The following is a 19,951-nucleotide window of genomic DNA, read 5'->3' as shown; positions in this document are numbered from 1 at the left end:
CTGCTAGACGTATTTTCTCTATAGTATTACTATTTACTAACAATTCGATCACATACAAAATCGTTGTAGGACGAAAAAAGTCGTTCTACTAGGTCGAGATTTTGCTGCCAAATAACTCGTTAGTATACCCCGTGCTGTATTGACGTCAGCACCCATCAGTGATGATTGACCGCATTCTTAGACTGCTTAGTTCCCAAGCAACAAGAACAATTTGTTGCTAAGCATTACCCTTCATAGTTATTGCATCCTTGACTTGTTATACTACGACACTTATGGCGTTTGCAATAAGGGTCCGTCGTAAAGGTCCCGCGTTATTGTTAAACTCCACAATACAGCGGGGATTCTTCAAAAGCAATTTGCGGTGATCCGTGCCGTAAGCTTTGAGTTTTAAACTTCTTATAAGCCTTAGCTGATACAAGAATAACTATGGTAGGACCAGCTTAGACGCTACGAGGGTACTATACAGTGTGTAACAAAAGTAAGTGATAATACTTTAGGGTGTGTACGTGTTCTTTGTAGAGAGTTCAGTGTGAAAGTAGCAACTCTGAAATACGATTTTTTTTTTCACTTTTGTATGGGCCCTTGGCCCGAGCGTCACGTCGAGTTTCCCCATACAAAAGTGAAAAAAAAAATTCGGTCTTTCAGCGCTGCTGCTGCTGCAATAAATTGGACGCCTGTCACCTCAGTCCACCCGTGACCACGGCCGCTGTAAAGTAGCCGAAACGTCGGGATTAATAAAAGTGCTCCGCGACAGAATCCGTAAGTGTTTGAACCTTGCAATATAATGAGTGATACTCGCGTAAACCTAAGATTCTCCATACTCTGGGGCTGTTTTACCACTTTTTGATAAGTGCCAAATAATCTATCCACAACTTAACTTGACAGATAGAGTTCGGAGAATCTGTCAAATAAGTTTTGGATACCCGGCACTTTATCAGGAAGTGGTGAAACAGGCTCTCTATCTGTCAAGTTAAGTGGTGGATAGTCTATCCGGCACTTATGAGGAAGTGGTAAAAAAAAGCCCACATTAAACGATAAAAATATATCAGTAATAAGTTATAAACTTATTACTGATATATTATATATGTATATTGTATATACAGTGTATAACAAAAATAAGTGATAATACTTTAGGGTGGGTACGTGTTCCTTGTAGAGAGCTCACTGTAAAAGTAGCAGCTCTGAAAGACGAAAAAAAAATTCACTTTTGTATGGGCAAGGGCCCGAGCGTCACTAGTTTCCCCATACAAAATTGAAAAAAAATTTTGGTCTTTCAACGCTGCTACTTTCACAGTGAACTCTCTACAAGGAACACGTACACACCCTAAAGTATTATCACTTATTTTTGTTACACCCTGTATATATAATATATCAGTAATCAGTAATAATATATATATATATATATATATATATATATATATATATATATATATATATATATATATATATATATATATATACAGTGTGTAACAAAAATAAGTGATAATACTTTAGGGTGTGTACGTGTTCCTTGTAGAGAGTTCACTGTGAAAGTAGCAGCGCTGAAAGACGAAAAAATTTTTTCACTTTTGTATGGGCAAGGGCCCGAGCGTCACGAGTTTTCCCATACAAAAGTGAAAAAAAAGTTTGGTCTTTCAGCGCTGCGACTTTCACAGTGAGCTCTCTACAAGGAACACGTACACACCCTAAAGTATTATCACTTATTTTTGTTACACTCTGTATATGTATGAGTATATAATATATATGAGTGCGCGGCCAAGTTCCAGCAGGCCGCGCGCATTCCATGCACTATTTACACGGACCGTTTCGACGCACTTTTGACCCCCCTGTAGCTCAGTACCTATTGCGAGTGCAAAGATAAAATTATACCTACATAATTATGTGCAAGTACTTAAGCAGTATACCAAATTTAATAGATATGGCTTCGGTAGATCCTGAAATATCTCCCTGTGAAAATAGCTAATTTTGGCACTCACTCACTGACCGGTAATCAAAACCTCTAGGCCACTTCCAATTGTCCTAGCATTACGAAATTTGGCAAACAGGTCGTGTGTTATATGTAGATTAACAAAAAATTGAGAAATTTAAGAAATCGGTCAAGCGTGAGTCGGTTCACCTACAAACCTTAGAGGCCACTTCCGATTGTCCTAGCGTTATGAAATTTGGCACGCAGGTCATGTGTTATAAGTTGATTAAAAAAATTGAGAAATTTGAAAAATCGGTCAAGCGTGAGTCGGTTCATCTACGAACTTTAGATACCACTTCCAATTTTCCTAACGTAATGAAATATGACACTCAGCTCGTGTGTTACAATATGTAGATTGATAAAAAAAAATACGTATAATTTCTTGAAAAAAAAGTATTGAAATCCCACCAAAAACATACCTGTCAAAATGGGGCCAAGTTCCTATCGGCAAATTTTTGGTCTAAAAAAAGAGTTGAAATCCAATCCAATGCCAAGTTTAGATGCACTTCATCGATCGTTATCATTTTCATCAACAGCCTGATCCATAATACTTCTAAATTTGAACTTGGCAAGTTTTCGTGCTATACGTAACTCTTGATTAATTCATAATTGTATAATTAGATAATAATATAATTAAATTAACCTGCCACGTTCAAATTGGAATTATTATGGATCAGGCTGTTGATGAAAATGATAACGATCGATGAAGTGCATCTAAACTTGGCATTGGATTGGATTCCAACTCTTTTTTTAGACCAAAAATTTGCCGATAGGAACTTGGCCCCATTTTAACAGGTATGTTTTTGGTGGGATATAATTTATCATGAATGTAAAATTATTACTGTAATGTTTTTTTTACGCTAGAGGCAGCGCCTACAGAAAACAAAAAGTTTTGCTCGTCGTTCGACTACGTAATACGGACAGAAGTCCGTATTATCTGTTATGACGTGTGGAACATGTCGGATTTTGTTCGGATTATTTATCTACTGTAACATTCTAGAAGCGCCCTCTGCTCTGAATATTCTCTTTGACAATTTTACAAAACTCTACCCTCATTGTTACTGCAGCAGCAAGTCCGGTTGATTTGTAATCAATTCCAAGAATATTTAATAATTAATATGCAAGGAAAAGTTTTTTTTAAAATTGGGTCATTGTCGCTAAGAACTTAAGAGTTTAATAGGAATAAGTTTTTTAATATTGAGGGCTTATTGACGGAGTCATTAGGTAACTTTTATGAATAGTTAGCGCTCTTACAGACGAACGGCACGTGTCAGCGGCATGTGTCGGCGGCACGTGTCGGCGGCAGTTGACGGCAGTTGACGGCAGTTGACGGCAGTTGACGGCAGTTGACGGCAGTTGACGGCAGTCGACGGCAGCCGACGGCAGCCGTTGACAATTTATGACGCTTGCAGGGGACCTACCACGCCTTTCCTAAAACGATCATGTTTCCTGAAAGCTTTTTTGTAAGATTACAATAACATTACCGTACTCGCTTTTTAAATATAATTTTACTAAAAAACAGTAAAAAATGCAAAATATTGTTAAATCCGCTGTGAAATATCTACTTTTTTAAGATCGATAGCTTGACGTTAAAGTAATTATTGCTTATCTGTCAAACTGTGTCGCTTAGTAGAGGTGGTGGTAGGCCCCCAGTTGTGACGTACCGCCTAAAGGTAAGCGGCCACAGGTCAATATCATACGGACGTCTCACATCAAACGGATAATTTTTCACAGTACTTCCGCTGAATCGGCAGCGTATGGATTATCGAATAGTCTAATAAATGAATGCTCAAAAGGAGGGTGTGGATGGAATAGTCAAAAGCAGAAATTTTGACTTAGAAACTTTGTTTGGACTAACTTGAAGATAAACATACTGTCTAGTCGGTAATCCGTACGCTGCAGATACAGTGGACGTACTGTAAAAAAAATATCCGTTTGATGCGAGACATCCGTTGCGTACGATACCGACCTGTGGACCTATACCTTTACGCGCTACGTCACAACTGCAAGCGTGATAAACTGTCGACGGCTGCCGTCGACTGCCACCGACTACCGCCGATACGTGCCGCCGACTGCCGTCGACTGCCGCCGACACGTGCAGTCGTCTGCCGTCGACTGCCGCCGACACGTGCCGCTGACACGTGCCGTTCGTCTGTAAGCGCTCTTAACAGAATGGCGTTACTTTGCGGAAATCCATAGCTTAAAATTTAGTATGTTATTATTTTTAGCAATATTTCGCAAAATAAACCTGTAAGTAAATGTGTGAGTGTACGTATAGGCATGCGTACAGCACCTCCCTCCTCTCCCACACTGTCTATGCGTACACTCGCATGCAAGAACCTGCAAACACCACCACCACACAAGCAATAATGTTGGCAAATTCGTGCAAGGCCTCTTACCACCATGCAAGTTAAAAACCTCGACGCGCATTTCGCCCCAACACCGGAGCATCCTCAGGATGTTGACTCTACGAACAACGTCCGTCAAATCTTGACGCGGAATATTTATAAAAATAATAACATACTTAAAATGTATGCAATTAAGCAGGAAATAAGCATTCAGGTCACGATAGTAAGCGATAGCCGCCGGCCATGGGAATAAATAACGTATAAATTTAGACCTAAAGTATAATATTTATTCTGAGATAAGTACTTACTTTGTTGAAATCCCTAACTTAACTATTAGTTAGCAGGTAGGCACTTTGTATTAATATAAGAGTAGGTATTGTCAGAATTAGCATGTGGCTATTTTATTTCAAAACACAATTCTATTCATGGTATATGAATTATAATTTATAATATACAGCCTACCTTTCTTTTGCTCCAGCTAAAAAAATGAAAATAAATATCTACCTCTTAAAAAATTACGTTGAACCTTTATTGGGGAATTAATTTATTTTCACTGACAGCCTTAAATTAAGATGTATTATTAATCGATACAATATTCGGGAAAAAATGACGAAAAAATATGTTTTCAGAATATAGCCCGGTGGGAATAACATCGACAGCGATTACTCTTGTTACAATCTCAACATTTCTCAATAATTTTGGTATAATATAAGATTATTTACTGGTATGATATAATAAAGCTTTAAATACATAATATTATAATAATATTTTTATTTACCAAACGTCAAAGAATACATACATTGGTACAAGTACAGAAAACCCTCTCCAAAAACCAGTTTAAAGAAAGAACGAACGACGAGAGTTGAAAACACTTAAAAAGTGCATAGGTGACGCCCTCACCTGCGGTAACCGAACATTTTTCCTGATAAAAAGTATCCCATGTATCCCTAGTTCCCGGTACTCAAAATATATCCATCCCAAATTTTAGCGAAATCCGGTGAGTTCAGCGGTGGGCGTGAACTGTGAAGAGGTAAAACACGGACAGACAGGCTTATTTTGTCTGTCTGTCTATCTGTTTGCTTTGCTTTCTTATCATATTATGTATGTTTATGATTATAACAATTTTCTCCTTACTTAAATTGTCCCACTGAATATAATATATCGCTCCTTATAGGTTATTTTACTGAAATAGTTCGCTCGACCGTCTGGCGACCCCCTCGGAAGCTTGACCCCTCGGGGGTCGCGATCCACAGGTTTAAAAACACTGGCATAGCGTAATGTTGTAGTAAATTAGCGACATGTTAGGAAATTCTCATTTATCCATACATATGAATTTGACTTTTAGGCCTTGTAGTGATTAAATGTAGAATCGAACCCGCTACCCGCGTGTTATGTAAATTGGTACACGACGTCATCGAGAGCTGAATTGAATGTACGGTCTGTATCATACTGCTTTTGAAGCTTATGGCTATAGAAATAAGAGCGAATTTGCCATAGCTGAGCTTTCGTGTAACTTCAGCGGGAAATTAAAACATGATTTTAGATTACGATAAAAGATAGACAGGGCTTTTGATCCTTAATTTTATTTTCTTTTATATATAGTTAATATTTGAAAATTAATTAAAATTGAGCTTAAGAGACGTTTGACCTTTAACATAACAGCCAGAATAACATTATTTCAAATGTGGCTTTCACAATATGATATTAAAATTTCTTCGAAAAAAAAGAGAGAAAAAGGAGCATGATCATATTAAGGTCCTTCCTCAGGTCCTTCGTATTGGCTCTTTAACAATAACTGTCAACGACGTCGACTGTTGTATGCACATAGGGTTGCCAGGTCGCCGAAAAGCCGGACAAAGCTTATACTTAAGCAGGAGACTTTCAGTATACCTATAAATTTTCTTTATAGCAATAAGTTTGGTAGCGCGTGTACTTCTGTTTTATTTAAATATCTAAGAGGTAAAATTTATACATGTAACATCTATAATACAACATGAAACATCTTATTAGATGTAAAACGTCTAAAATTAGTAGAATTTTCGTATAAAATTGTGGATTCAAAGCTCTACAAAAATGGACTGCCTCTAATTTTGGCCAGAGTCCGGACACGCAATCAAAAAGCCTGATTGAGTCCGGCTTTATCCGGACAACCTTATAATATTATGTACACACACAAGTAATTTGCTGCAATCCGAGATGCGAGTACTCCTAAGGCTGAATTGAAAAGGGCTAAGGATTGTGATGTTTCGCCTTAGCATAAATCTTCGCTGTTATGAACAGAAGAAACACTATTTGTGTATCAACACAATAGAAGAAATACTGCTTTTTTCTTGTAGATGCAAAATGAAAGCTCTATTTTTCATTTGAAGTGCCAATTTTAACAGTTTTTAACGAAATTTTTTGCATCTGCATATAATGCAGCTTAGTACTCATATACAGTTTTACTCGATAGTTTTACTCCAGATCGAGTAAAAATTACCGTGTGGACCGCAAAATTCACAGCTCGCCGGCTCGATGGAATTAAATAAATTTAATTTGCTTCAAACTTAGGTACTCCACGCGAGCCGTCGAGCTTTACTCAAGCCATACTCAAGCGTGTGAGTTTTGCGGTCCACACGATAATTTTTACTCGATTTGGAGAGTTTTATATAGATGGAGTAATGCTGAATGTGTGGAAGAAAGCCCGAGCCGTGGTTTTTACTCTACGTGATTGCTCGATCGAGTAAAACATTTTAATGCTAAGTACTACATACGGTTTTGCTCGATAGTTTTACTCCGAATCGAAGGAAATGACATATTTGACATATTTAATTCTATCGGAGCCGGCTCGAAGCGAGCCTTCGAGCTGTCAGTTTTGCGGTCTACACGGTGGTTATTGTTCGATTTGGAGTAAAACTATCGAGCAAAACCGTATGTCAGTACTTAGCATTAGAGTTTTAAATAAGTAGTTCCCTAAAAATCTATTAGAAAAAAATGGAAAAAAATTGCTTTAAACCATGTGAAGCAATTGGCAAAGTATATACTTTAAATAGGTATGTAGTTTTGTGACTCCCCTTATAGTTTAGTGCCATAGCTAGTCTTGCACCTACAATATTATTTCAATATGCCGACTGTCCAGAAAACACATTTTTCCTTCCTCCAACGAAATAAACATCCATGGGCAATTCTATCAGGCGATTCCTCTGCTCTCATCCACATACGATAACCTCCCTTTTGGTATCACTGTCGGATAAAAATAGTAAAAAAGAGTGTAATTAGAAGTGCTCACTGTGAGTGCTCGCGTTCATTACGCATAGCTTTTTTCCGACTACCCGCCGCCGCGTAGACGTAAACAAAAACCTCACACTTCGATGGGCACTCGGTGAGAGCAGACGTCATTAGTGCGTCTGTCTGTGTGACTTTAATGGCGGATGCGACAAGGGCGTCGCCGGATCAGGGGGGAAGCCCTAGGGCCTTCGTAACTCAACTAAAGGTATTTACAGAGGAGTTGCGGTGTTTGATAAATAGTGGAAACCGCTGATGACTTTTTTTTTATGAAATAAGGGGGCAAACGAGCTAACGGGTCACCTGATGGAAAGCAACTTCCGTCGCCCATGGACACTTGCAGCATCAGAAAAGCTGCAGGTGCGTTGCCGGCCTTTTAAGGGGTAATAGGGGAGGGTAGGGAAGGGAATAGGGGAGGGTACAGAAGGGAATAGGGGAGGGTACCGAAGGAAATAGGGGAGGGTAGGGAAGGGAAAAGAGTAGGAGATTGGGCCTCCGGTAAACTCACTCACTCGGCGAAACATAGCGGAAGCGCTGTTTCACGCCGGTTTTCTGTGAGGACGTGGTATTGCTCCGGTCCCGCATGCCTGTATATGCAGCCGGCCCATTCGTGCCGAATCATGGCTCTCCCACGTCACAAAGACTGATACGTCTTTATTGTGAGATAGAACTAAGGGAGTTCTTTTTGATTTTATGTAACCTATTGAATAGTGAGAAGTTTTAAAGGCTTCTTTCTATCTTATTTCTGTTAAGGCTAAATCTGCTTTCTTATATTTCAGTATTTTCAACCTTCACCTAAAATAAATCCAAGACTACGCACACAATTGCTTTTTGTCATTTTTAGGGCACTTTGTTTAAATATACACAGATACACGCTTACACATATGCATGAATCAAACTAGGCTACTTCGCGTTATCTTCGATTGGTAGTTGTATAATGTATTGTAGTTGTATTGTAACAATTAAAAGGCATAAAATATGACAAATCCGTCTCACTTTCTAGTTTGAGAACTCCTAAACTTTATATTCGGTTTAAGTCTTAAAGGAACACCGATTAGTATCAAAACAACAATAACTGAAGACGCGAGTTCAAGAGCACGATAGCTAAAATTTTTAACATAGTACGGACATTTACTCATTTTTCCCTTATAATTTGAACAAACCTTGTAACTTATCTAATTCATCGCCTGGCTAATATATCTGGCTACACATAAAATGCACAGTTTTTTTTTATTTCAAATCGTTTTTTCGGCTAAGCCTCCATTTATGCAAAAAGCAACGGCAATTTAGACTGTTACTTATTGTGTTGTTCCACTCACGTATTTAATTTATTTAAGACCTATTCCTCTCACGTTTTAAAAAACCTCAGGACCTTGGTCAACCTTAGACGTCAGGTCTCAACTTTAATTTAGACTGGCCGCGATATAAATCATAGACCACAATACAATATATTTCGTCGCAATTGACAAAGTTATTTGCTGGAACGACCTAACGATTAATAACAGCGGGGGTCTTGAAATGAGACGTCTAGTAGGGTTGCCTACTGTACGAGTTGTTGCCAACCGTACAGTGTCCCGAATTTTCGAAATATTATTATCTGGTGAAATCAGACATGCCTCGATAAAAGCGCTCCCCCTATGTTTAGTCGTTTAATTAGACTAAGTGAATTGAATATGTCTAAAGCTCTTATCATGCTTATGTTAAAAGATAAAATATTGTTTTTTGCAAATAATTTACTCTTTTGGTTTTATATTAAACAATAATATAATTTTACTTTGTTGCCAACCGTACATAAATAGTATTCTAGCACTTCATGTCGCGAATCATATTCATATTTTCTATTACGTAAAATAAAGTCAGTTATCATAATATGATCAAAGGGAGCGGTTTTATTTTATCATCATCAATCGTTCTCCCTTAATTATAATAATATTGGTGTGACTAATGTGAGGCAGGCTGCAGCAGTAGGCTGTAGGTACATTGCAGTGGCGTACAAAGGCGCCTTATCAAAATGTTTGTTCTAAATTATAAATATTTTGGCTCCAAAAAAAGGAGAGCTGTGGCAAAATAAAGGTGATATCAATTAATTTGAAATCCTCCTAAAGTAGGAGTTAACTAGCCGTTTACAACTTTTGGGTTTAGTTGTAAGTTTTTTTTTTTTATGAAATAAGGGGGCAAACGAGCAAACGGGTCACCTGATGGAAAGCAACTTCCGTCGCCCATGGACACTCGCAGCATCAGAAGAGCTGCAGGTGCGTTGCCGGCCTTTTAAGAGGGAATAGGGTAATGGGGGAGGGTAGGGATGGGAAGGAAAGGGAATAGGGGAGGGTAGGGAAGGGAATAGGGTAGGGGATTGGGCCTCCGGTAAACTTACTCACTCGGCGAAACACAGCGCAAGCGCTGTTTCACGCCGGTTTTCTGAGATAACGTGCTATTTCTCCGGTCGAGCCGGCCCATTCGTGCCGAAGCATGGCTCTCCCACGTATAAATGCTGTAAAGTGCAAAATGGGTAAGGTAAAAAAGTTCTTATAATACACCTTAGACACAATTATTGCACATTGTAAAATATCAACAAATCTATTTAATTATATTAAAATAATATGTAATTTAAAAATCACTCTACCTAATTTCAAAAATCTTTCGTTTTCCCGTTTCCGACAACCCTGGAGGACAGGTCTGAAAGAGAGTTATAATGGCCGTATTTATACAACTTTGTTTTTTCCCCGCAAATCGAAATTTGTTTGTGCGCTGTATCAAAATGTCAAAGTTACTAAACAGATTGTGTTCACAATATAAAGTTGAACTTTTCAAATTAACACGAAAATACACGGAGTTTTCTTTTTTGAATAACACAAAGCGTATTACGTGACACAACCGCCCAGAGATCGTTGTAATTTTGGACATTGATTATTCTGCATTTTGACTTTGTAATTTGAATATTATACTTTTGAATGTTATTTAAAAGTGAGAGCTGGGTACATAATTTTAAGAATTTTACCCCCGATAAAAAAGAGGGGCGTTATAAGTTTGACCTGTCTGTCTGTATATATATATCGTACCATCCAAACGCGTTGACCGATTTTGATCCATTTTTTTGTTTTAAAGCTGACATCATCATCAGCCCGTTAAGTGCTGGAAAATTTGTGTTTATCTATTTCATTAAAGATTGTCGAGCAGTTTCCAGTAGTTAGATCAATTCCATATTTTCCAGTTTCCTTCACGACTCACGTATTAGAAAATTGTTCATTAATCAATTTCGTATGGAGCCAGGAGCAGATTTAAATTATCATTGAAGCGAATATCACTATCACTAAGAAACAAAGCATCAGCTATATACCTTTAAAACGTGTAACAAATAATGAAGTGCAAATACTAATGAGTGAGTGAGGGAGTCGCTAGTTTTAACGAGGTATCTCGTTCTCGAATATACCTTCATTTATCCAGCTGCAGAGGCGAATTAAAATAATTGCGGGATAAAACTGTTACTCTGTTGCATCCGCGAGTGGGAGTGTAATTAAAATAAAGCGGGTGTACTTATTACGCCATTTTCGTGTTACAATTCACATACGAGAGAGGATGCAGTTTAGAAAATAATACGTTTTTAACGATTTTATGAAGTCGGTTAAACGAGTAACTGTCAACTCCATATTCAAATTTAAATTCTTTATTAAACACACAATAATGAACAATAGTATAATCTAGGTAGCGTACATAACGTCGTCTCATCGTCGTATCATAGTACTATTGGTACTATACTCTCTTACTATATAATGCAGATAATTACCAAACGTTAATAATAATAAATATAATATTATTTACTAATTATTCGTGATCCGCTGTCTTTATCTGACAAATGGCTTCTCATAATATTATTATGTGCCAGGTGAAGACAAGTAGACCATTGTTTTCGCTGTTAAAATAATATAATTTTATATTATTTTAACACAATATATTATTTTTTTATATTTCGGAATATGTTCCTTGAACTAAGTATAAGCCCTCATCAGAGATAAGCACTTAAATTAACATACTTTAATGCCACTAACAGAGCTCGCACATCCAATATACGAATTAAGTTTACAAAACGCTTTTTCCCCAAAGTTCGGAAAAGTCTATTAAAAGTTTTTCGGGCTACTTTTTAATTATTTCGGATTTGGAGGGAAATTACTAAACTTTTATTCTGTATTCTGGATTTTTATTTTCAGGTTTTATCTTTAGACTAAGTATAATTTTCACTTATAATACCACAAGAGCTTCAAAATTATCGGGTATTTCCCGATAGGTTCGTTGCAAACAAATGAAGGAGTCAAGTTTTTCAGGTTAAAAAATCAGTCGGAATTCTAAGTCGGCCAATAGAATTAGAATTTGTTTTTTATATATTATAGCAACTACCAGAGAAAATTTTCAAAAAATTATCAGAATAATACCATGTAGGTTGTACCACGTGACGTCGAATGGTGCAATTCTATTGGTCGATATTTGGGTCGGAAAAATAATCTGTGTTATTCTCGATTTAAACGACGCTAGTATTCGGAGCGTGCGAAGTGAGTGGAGGGGGTAAAGAAAGCGAAAGTATTGCCCGTATTTTTGTTACTGATTAAAGCAGCAATATGTTTGCACTTGCCACTTTGGTTATAAATGCAGCTGCATTTTACTCCAGCAACAACCCGATCATTATTATCTATCTGTAAGAATGAATAAAAATGTTTAGACTTGCTTTATCCAAATGTTTAGCATTAGTTTTATTGGCATTAGTTTTTAGCTCTTCTACATCCCTTACATGTCCTGCTAACACAATTTATTTCCTTTTAGCATAGATTGGGCATTGAAACTTATTGTGTGTTTTACACTCTCAAAACCAGTTTTTTATGATTATATTCATTTTCCACAAGTAGTTTTTAACTAAATATATAATAAATATAACCCAAATACCATTAATTATTGTTCTATATAATATATATTTTATGTGCTTTAATGTGGCTTTAATATTTACAAAATAAACAAACTATTGTTGTTTATTTTTTGACACATATTTAAAACTTCATTTGAATTATTATGTCACTACTGACGTGCACGTTCCGAATGGAATGTAAAATGTAGTAAGTAGTATAAATGCAGCTGCATTTTACTCCAGCAACAACCCGATCATTATTATCTATCTGTAAGAATGAATAAAAATGTTTAGACTTGCTTTATCCAAATGTTTAGCATTAGTTTTATTGGCATTAGTTCTTAGCTCTTCTACATCCCTTACATGTCCTGCTAACACAATTTATTTCCTTTTAGCATAGATTGGGCATTGAAACTTATTGTGTGTTTTACACTCTAAATTTTTTATGATTATATTCATTTTCCACAAGTAGTTTTTAACTAAATATATAATAAATATAACCCAAATACCATTAATTATTGTTCTATATAATATATATTTTAAGTGCTTTAATATTTACAAAATAAACAAACTATTGTTGTTTATTTTTTGACACATGCCCCTAAAACTTCATTTGAAATATTATGTCACTACTGACGTGCACGTTCCGAATGGAATGTAAAATGTAGTAAGTAGTATAATATTTAAAGTTAAAGCCTGGCCGTAGCCACCTGCCACTTAGGTTATATACCAATAAGCGAAAGAGGTATTATAGGAGGAAAAAATATATACCACAGTCCACACCGCACTATTTTTATTCGCAACGATGAAATTGTTAACATCGTCACAAAACTCTTAGGAAGTGTAATTTGGGCGCACCTTTCAGGTCAATTTGCTCGTCGTCGAAGTAACGACGTCGGCAAATCGACCGTGCAAACATAATTCGATAACAAACCGAGGAACTGCCGCGACTGGGCAATGGGGCGCGCGAGACCCCACCTTACCTCGTACGTAACAAGGTAAAATCGACGCCGTTTAAGGGTTATATTGCGTTCCACGTTTGAAATGATCGTCAATTGCATTTGTATATTAGCTTCATGATCATGGGGTAGAACAGACTTATTACAAATTTAAAAATTTAAAAGCAATACAGCGTAATCAAGCTTTATAATATTCTCTATGGTAAATAATAGATTTTGTTTTTATTTATTGCAGATGTTTTTCTATGTTTATTACTAACATAGAACAACATCTATCGGGTATTTCATCATATAAATAAATCCATTGTTAAAGCAGACTTACAATGTCAGATCTCCTAACACAATTTCTTCTTGATGATAAACATAGGTGCGAACATGAACGACCGTAATTAATTTCACACTTAAGTGATTACTGATTAACAATAATTAAACGTAATTGATAATTAACTAAATACGCATATCAGTTGATTCAAAACGAACAGATTGATAACGATTTCTTAATCCTTATCTATTATTATAGTAATTTCATTGATATATTCGCTACGCTTTAAAAATATAAAATAAATTAATATAAATGAATATAAATTAATAGTAATTACTAATTAGAGTTAAGAGGGGGGAGAGGTTAACCGTTAAGGTGCAATAGCTGGTTTAAATTATTCTAATACAGTGATCCAATCCAGTGCTGGTTTACTACGGAATAATGTAAACGAGCACTGGAATGCAATTTTGCAAAAAAAAAAAAACGGATTTCGACGCCCCCACCGAATAATCAGACAATGTGCTATTGTGGGGTTTTTGCTGTTATGCGATTTTTGGCATCTAGAAGTCAAAATACATCATGTGAATTTTTTTCAGAATTTTTCTCTGGATATTTACAAAGATATAAAAAATTATGTGTTTATTCCATAACAATACTTAAAATTGTATTTTACACCAAAAACTGGGCAATAAGCTATTGCGAAAAAATACGAAATGACGATAAACGACTATTGCATGACTATTCGGGTAAATAAATTGATGCCTACTGCACACTTCCACTCCTGCGCATCTCACTTTCACATTCCTTCCACTCAGGTAGCCAGTGATCACCCGCCTTAGGTTCCCCAGACACCTAACTTCGGCTAACCGAACCTTTACAGCTGGCCACCAAGCATTGTCGAAGGCCCCTCTCTGTCCAGCGATACCACAACAGAAATTTTCTCCTTCTCTCTCTTCTTTCTGATGTGGTTCAATAACCTATAGAGGGCGTCTTCGGTGCACCTTTGGGGCATAAAGGCATATTGGTTGGGTTTTTATTTTATACAACTTGTAGAATCTGAGTCGGACGACCATCATATCGCAGTGATCATCTCAGTCCACCCACCTTCAGCCTCCAGTTTTAGACAAGCATCAGATCAGTCATCGCAAAAGACAGGACCCAAGAGTCGGGAATTGTCAGACTTTCTTCATTAAATAAATAAGAACGTCTGACTGTCCCTGGCTAGCTTTTTTGGATGTCTTAAGTCGTCATAGACGTAAGAACGTCGTCGTTTTGGAAGACATCAAGTGGTAAAGTCCTTCCTAATAATCGTTAAATTAGGTACATTGCTCATAATTTTATTTTATACTATACGGCTATTAAAGGAATCCGTGTTCTTCAGTTTTCAGGAGATATAATCATAATCTATTTCGATATTTGTAATCCACATGCGGGTTTTCTTACAAACAAGGATGTATGGGCAATACTTGCTACAAAATAAACTAATCGTGACCGATAAGCAGCGAGATCTGTTAAGAGGATTCCACACCGCCATTTTTTCCATACAAACGTTGTCCCCTGTTTCCTCCCTGGATAATGCTAGTAGAGTTATAATTTTTTTCCTGAATATCTACGGCCACTAATACAATGTCCCTATGTTTTCTTTTTTTCATAATTTAATTATTAAATAAGATATGAACGTTCAAAAACCCAAAAAAATGGCCAGATTTTCCACTGTGTTCAAACGTCCAGAAAACAGATTTGGATAGATTATACAAAAAAAGCAAAACATAGGAACACAGCTCAAGCCTTTTTTTAATCTTTAATGAAAAAAGTACTTAAATCGGTTAAGTTTTGGAGAAGGAATCAGGGGACAACGAATCGTTGATTTTCTGGATTTTCTGCAGTTGTCTCTATCGCGTTCTGCGGTATAGGCTTGAGGTAAGGGAGACAGCTATAGATATTACGCGTACTTTTTTTTCATTTCTCTAGCCGCTGTGGTATCCTCTTAAAATTAACGAGAACGTATTTAAATATCTTCTTCTTTCTCAAAGACTCCTAAGAAGTGCTTAAAACTGTCACGACAGCACTTGTTACAGTTTTACGCACTGCAAACAGCTGTCATTATTCGTGGAAGTCGTCCTGCAGGTCCTAATGGGACCCAATTCAGTATTTAATTAGGAATGCGATTGCTAGCTATATAAGATGTGCTGTTATAGTGTATTGTGTGAATATTGTATTGTATTGTAACTTGAGAAGTTTTTAATATAGTTTTGATCCTGATTACATTGAACTGTATTACGATGTAGACAGAAGTCGACGATTTAAGCACCGTCATCTAAGAAAGGCCTATGATGCTCTCGGAAGACTGTCTAAAGCAATTTCCTTCCATTATCATTCATTTTATTAGAACATAATATGATATTAATTATTGTGACACCAACTCTGGTACTCCGGTGGAGATGAGGGTTATGATTAACATTTTAATTAACTACAATGATCATAAATACTACTAAATTAATAGAGCCTGTCTCTAGAGTGTTTTTTTAACCAAGAGCTCTTTCGATTGGAAGAATGTCATTTATGTCATCAAATAATGAATGTATTAAAATAAAAATACATATTATTTTTATTTTACCTATAGTAGAAAATTATTGGAATAAACGACAATGACTATAATTATAAAGTGTACAATATTTTTTAATCACCGAATAGTAAAGTAATAGGTGTTTACCAATATTCTTATCCCAAACAATTTCCCCGAATAATATTGCAATGAGATGTTATATGTGCATTTTATTGAAGTCGAAACGCAAAATTACCCGAATAATCATGCAATAGACAATAATGTTCAGAGCTTGACCCACTCCAGAACGATAAGTTGCGTTTTGCTTTATTAAATAAAAACCTTCGGTGGTAATTAAAAATTGTTAAGATAGCAAGATAGGCAAAAAAATTAGCTTTCATTTGAGATATAAAAAGTCTTTGATGCTTTTTTTTCGACGGACTTACTAACAAAAATCAGTTTTTCGGCTCTCCTAAACATTTTCATTTTTACGATTGTCCGATTATTCGGTGGGGGCGTCGATTTGATCACTGCATAAGAATAATCAATAACCGGACACTATGCCATGGCATTCAAATTGCAATAAGTAGGTACGTTTTTAATGCCCTAATCAAAAATTGAAACTGTCAATTCAATGTGAACCTTCAATAGCAATAGCAACAAATAGGCGGTCTTACTGCTAACAGTAGTTTCTGCCAGACAATCTAGTGTACTAAATGTAACGTTACAGGTCGCGAGCATTGCAATGCGCACCTTGATAGTGTTTATAACCTCTAACATCAACTAGCTATAGAATGCCCAAAGTCGAATGTTACATACATGTTACATTACAAGTGAATGCTCGCGGCGAGGGAGCAGTTTTAGGGGATTTTTTTAGTTAGAGTATTACGCAACTGCGATAAATCGAAATGATATTATAATAAGATTTTATTATATTTGATAGTTTCGAATGACTCTTTTAAAAATACATCGTATTACATCGATCGCGTCACGTTGCAATGCGAAACCATATTAGGCTATACTCAACGTCGTCGTCGATTTTCGTGAATTTGGAGTACAATAAGGCTGGCCGCATTCGCACGTTTTCCGTGTTCGTTTTCCTAACACGTAATTTCAATTCGGAATTCCGTGAAACTAGCGCACACGTTCGTTTTTTTTTCAAGCGCGATCGCGCCAGTATTGCACTTGAAACGTACGTGTGGAATTGGTTCCGTACGGAGAAAAACGAACGTGTGCGGCAGGTAATTCTGGATTTCGGTTCGGATTTCCGAATACGGAAAACGTATGTAATATGTATGCAGCCGGCCTAACATGAAACCCTTAAAAATGTACTTTTACTTAATACCGATAGCCATATTTGAACAGCCAATCAACTACCCAAAAATTAATCTCCGCCGTGACAGCATTTCGGCTGCCGTGACCAGGATTCGAACCTGGGTTACTACGGCCACAACGTAGGGTCCTAACCACTAGACGATCACGGCTGTCGGAGATATAGAGGCTTTGGTCAATAACCAGTAGCCATTCCTCTTGGTATACTTTCACTTGTCGCTTGCGCAATTTGACTACAAAATTGTACTAGATATTGATGTTGGACATTATATTAGCTAAAAGAGTTCTTAACGGTCACTTTATAAGGCCTCTTAATGTTAGACCAATAGATAGACCAAACGATAAGGAACGTGTACCTATATCTGTCTATCTATATATTAATACGTGAGCCAAAAACTTTGTATCCCTTTTGATGAAAAATGGGGAAACGTATGTGAATGAAATTTTGCACAGCTATAGTTTATATGGTGAAGGAGTGCATCGAGCTAATATTATTTTGAAATTATGCTTTTATCATACATTTTTTTAACAAATAAAACTTTATACACACTAAAACACACACACTAGGAAAAATGACAGATTTTTGAGTGACAAGCCTATACATACGAATTTTATTTACGGTTATAGTCTGTTGACAACAAGGTGACAAATTGAAAATGGATTATAGTTTTTTTATTGAATCTTAGATACTATAAGACAATGCTTATACGGCCAGTCTCAGATCAGCTGACTCCCAGAGACAAGAGTTGAAGGAAATATTATGATAAGGTCAATATTTTTTTTACAAAATATAGATAATAGTCCTAATTGTCGTTGAAACTAAGGTCTAATTTAGACCACTGGGTGATCTCTAGTAATTATTAATTACCCATGATCTACGTCGTTTGGATATGCTATATACAACTTCACAAACTTGGAGACAATTGTATACACTCTACCACAACTCTACATCATACACTCTACAGTATCGCGTTCGCTGCCTTCTTCAGCTTAGTCACCGAACACGTAGAAAATAATTGTCTCTATCATTTAACATCGCTATCGAGCTCTTATTATAGGCTAGCCAAAATGTCTGGGATGTCAAGGGCATAAGGCGTCGCAGATAGTCGTTGTTACTTGTCAATATCAAATTTAGAATAGACATTGCGTTAGTACGGGCCAATCGTTGCGTGCCAAAATGATTTGTGTCCACAATAAGGAGGCTGTGCCACCTGGCGTCATATAGCGTCCCATATACCCATTATGAGGCCATTTGGGGGTCATAAATTGTCCTGTAAATCATAGCAAGGCTTAGGTTGCAGCCCCGTTGAAATAAGGTTGTGCAGGGTGCATACTTCATATTAGAGATGAGAAAGTGTTGGATAATGTAACCGCTGAAGTTATTTGTATGAAATCTAGCATCGAGAAATTTGAGTCTCAGGAAAACAGGATAGTTTATATCGTAGCAAAATATAGGGGTTCAACGGAATAAGCGGGGTTTAATGAGTCTTCCCATTAAACCCCGTTTATTCCGTTGAATAAACGGGGTTTAATGAGAAAAAATTGTCGCGGGGCTGCAAAAAAATTGTTCAAGGGAACTGTGACTAAAGCTGTTGTCCGCAACCTTCTTAGGTTGCGGACAACAGCTTTAGTCAGGCCCTTGAACAATTTTTTTATTACTATGAAGCAAATTTTTGTGAGTATAGCTTCATTTTGATAAGACGAACAACATTTGATCTGCGAAAAGTCTTGAAAGTGGTAGCTAACAGAGATATAAAGGTACTATCTTTGTTAGCTTAAAGGTAATCCATATTGTTGTATTTGTAGGACAATTTTGCTCTTAAATTATATAGCTACTAGATGTTCCGCGCGGCTTCGCCCGCGTTATTTAGAAATGTCACGGAAACCGTATATCCTTTCACGTGGTCTATTCTTTCATCATGTGTGCCAAATAACATAAAAATCCAGTAGTTTCTTAAGATAATAAGCAATTTTAAATAAATTCTTCCGTTTTTTCCACATTTTCCTCTATTTTTTCGCTCCTATTAGTCTCAGCTTATAGCTTTTCTCGATAAATTAGCTCTAACACTGAAAAAAGTTTTCAAATCGGACCAGTAGTTTCAGGAACTACTGGTCCGATTTGAAAACTTTTTTTTGAAAAGATTAGCGCGTTCAAATAAGCCGTTTCAAACAATTTCTCCTGTTTTTTCCACGGGATTTTTCTCTATTTCTTTTCTCCTATTAGTCTAAGCGTGATAAAATATAGCCTACAGCCTTTTTCGATAAATGGGTTATCGAAGAATTTTTCTAATCGGACCAGTAGTTCCTGAGATTAGCGCCTTCAAACAAACAAACTAACTAACAAACTCTTCCGCTTTATAATATTAGTATAGAATCTATACTAT

At 36.5% G+C, this 19,951-nt stretch overlaps 1 long non-coding RNA gene and 1 other non-coding gene across 2 annotated transcripts; both read right to left on the bottom strand.

Moving 5' to 3' along the window:
- Positions 1-1,893: 1,893 nt before the first annotated feature.
- Positions 1,894-8,718, bottom strand: LOC121727041. The gene is made up of 3 exons (XR_006035614.1): positions 8,708-8,718; positions 4,260-4,266; positions 1,894-1,979 (listed from the first exon to the last, which is right to left on the bottom strand). It is a non-coding gene; the product is annotated as an uncharacterized LOC121727041 (long non-coding RNA).
- Positions 8,719-17,647: 8,929 nt separating this feature from the next.
- Trnah-gug lies at positions 17,648-17,719 on the bottom strand. Its single transcript has one exon. It is a non-coding gene; the product is annotated as a tRNA-His (tRNA).
- Between the last annotated feature and the right edge of the window lie 2,232 nt (positions 17,720-19,951).

Source organism: Aricia agestis, chromosome 1, assembly GCF_905147365.1.
Source record: "Aricia agestis chromosome 1, ilAriAges1.1, whole genome shotgun sequence".
Classification (NCBI taxonomy): Eukaryota; Metazoa; Arthropoda; class Insecta; order Lepidoptera; family Lycaenidae; genus Aricia; species Aricia agestis.
The sequence above is the reverse complement of the archived record's forward strand: the minus strand, read 5'-3'. Positions and strand labels throughout refer to the sequence as shown.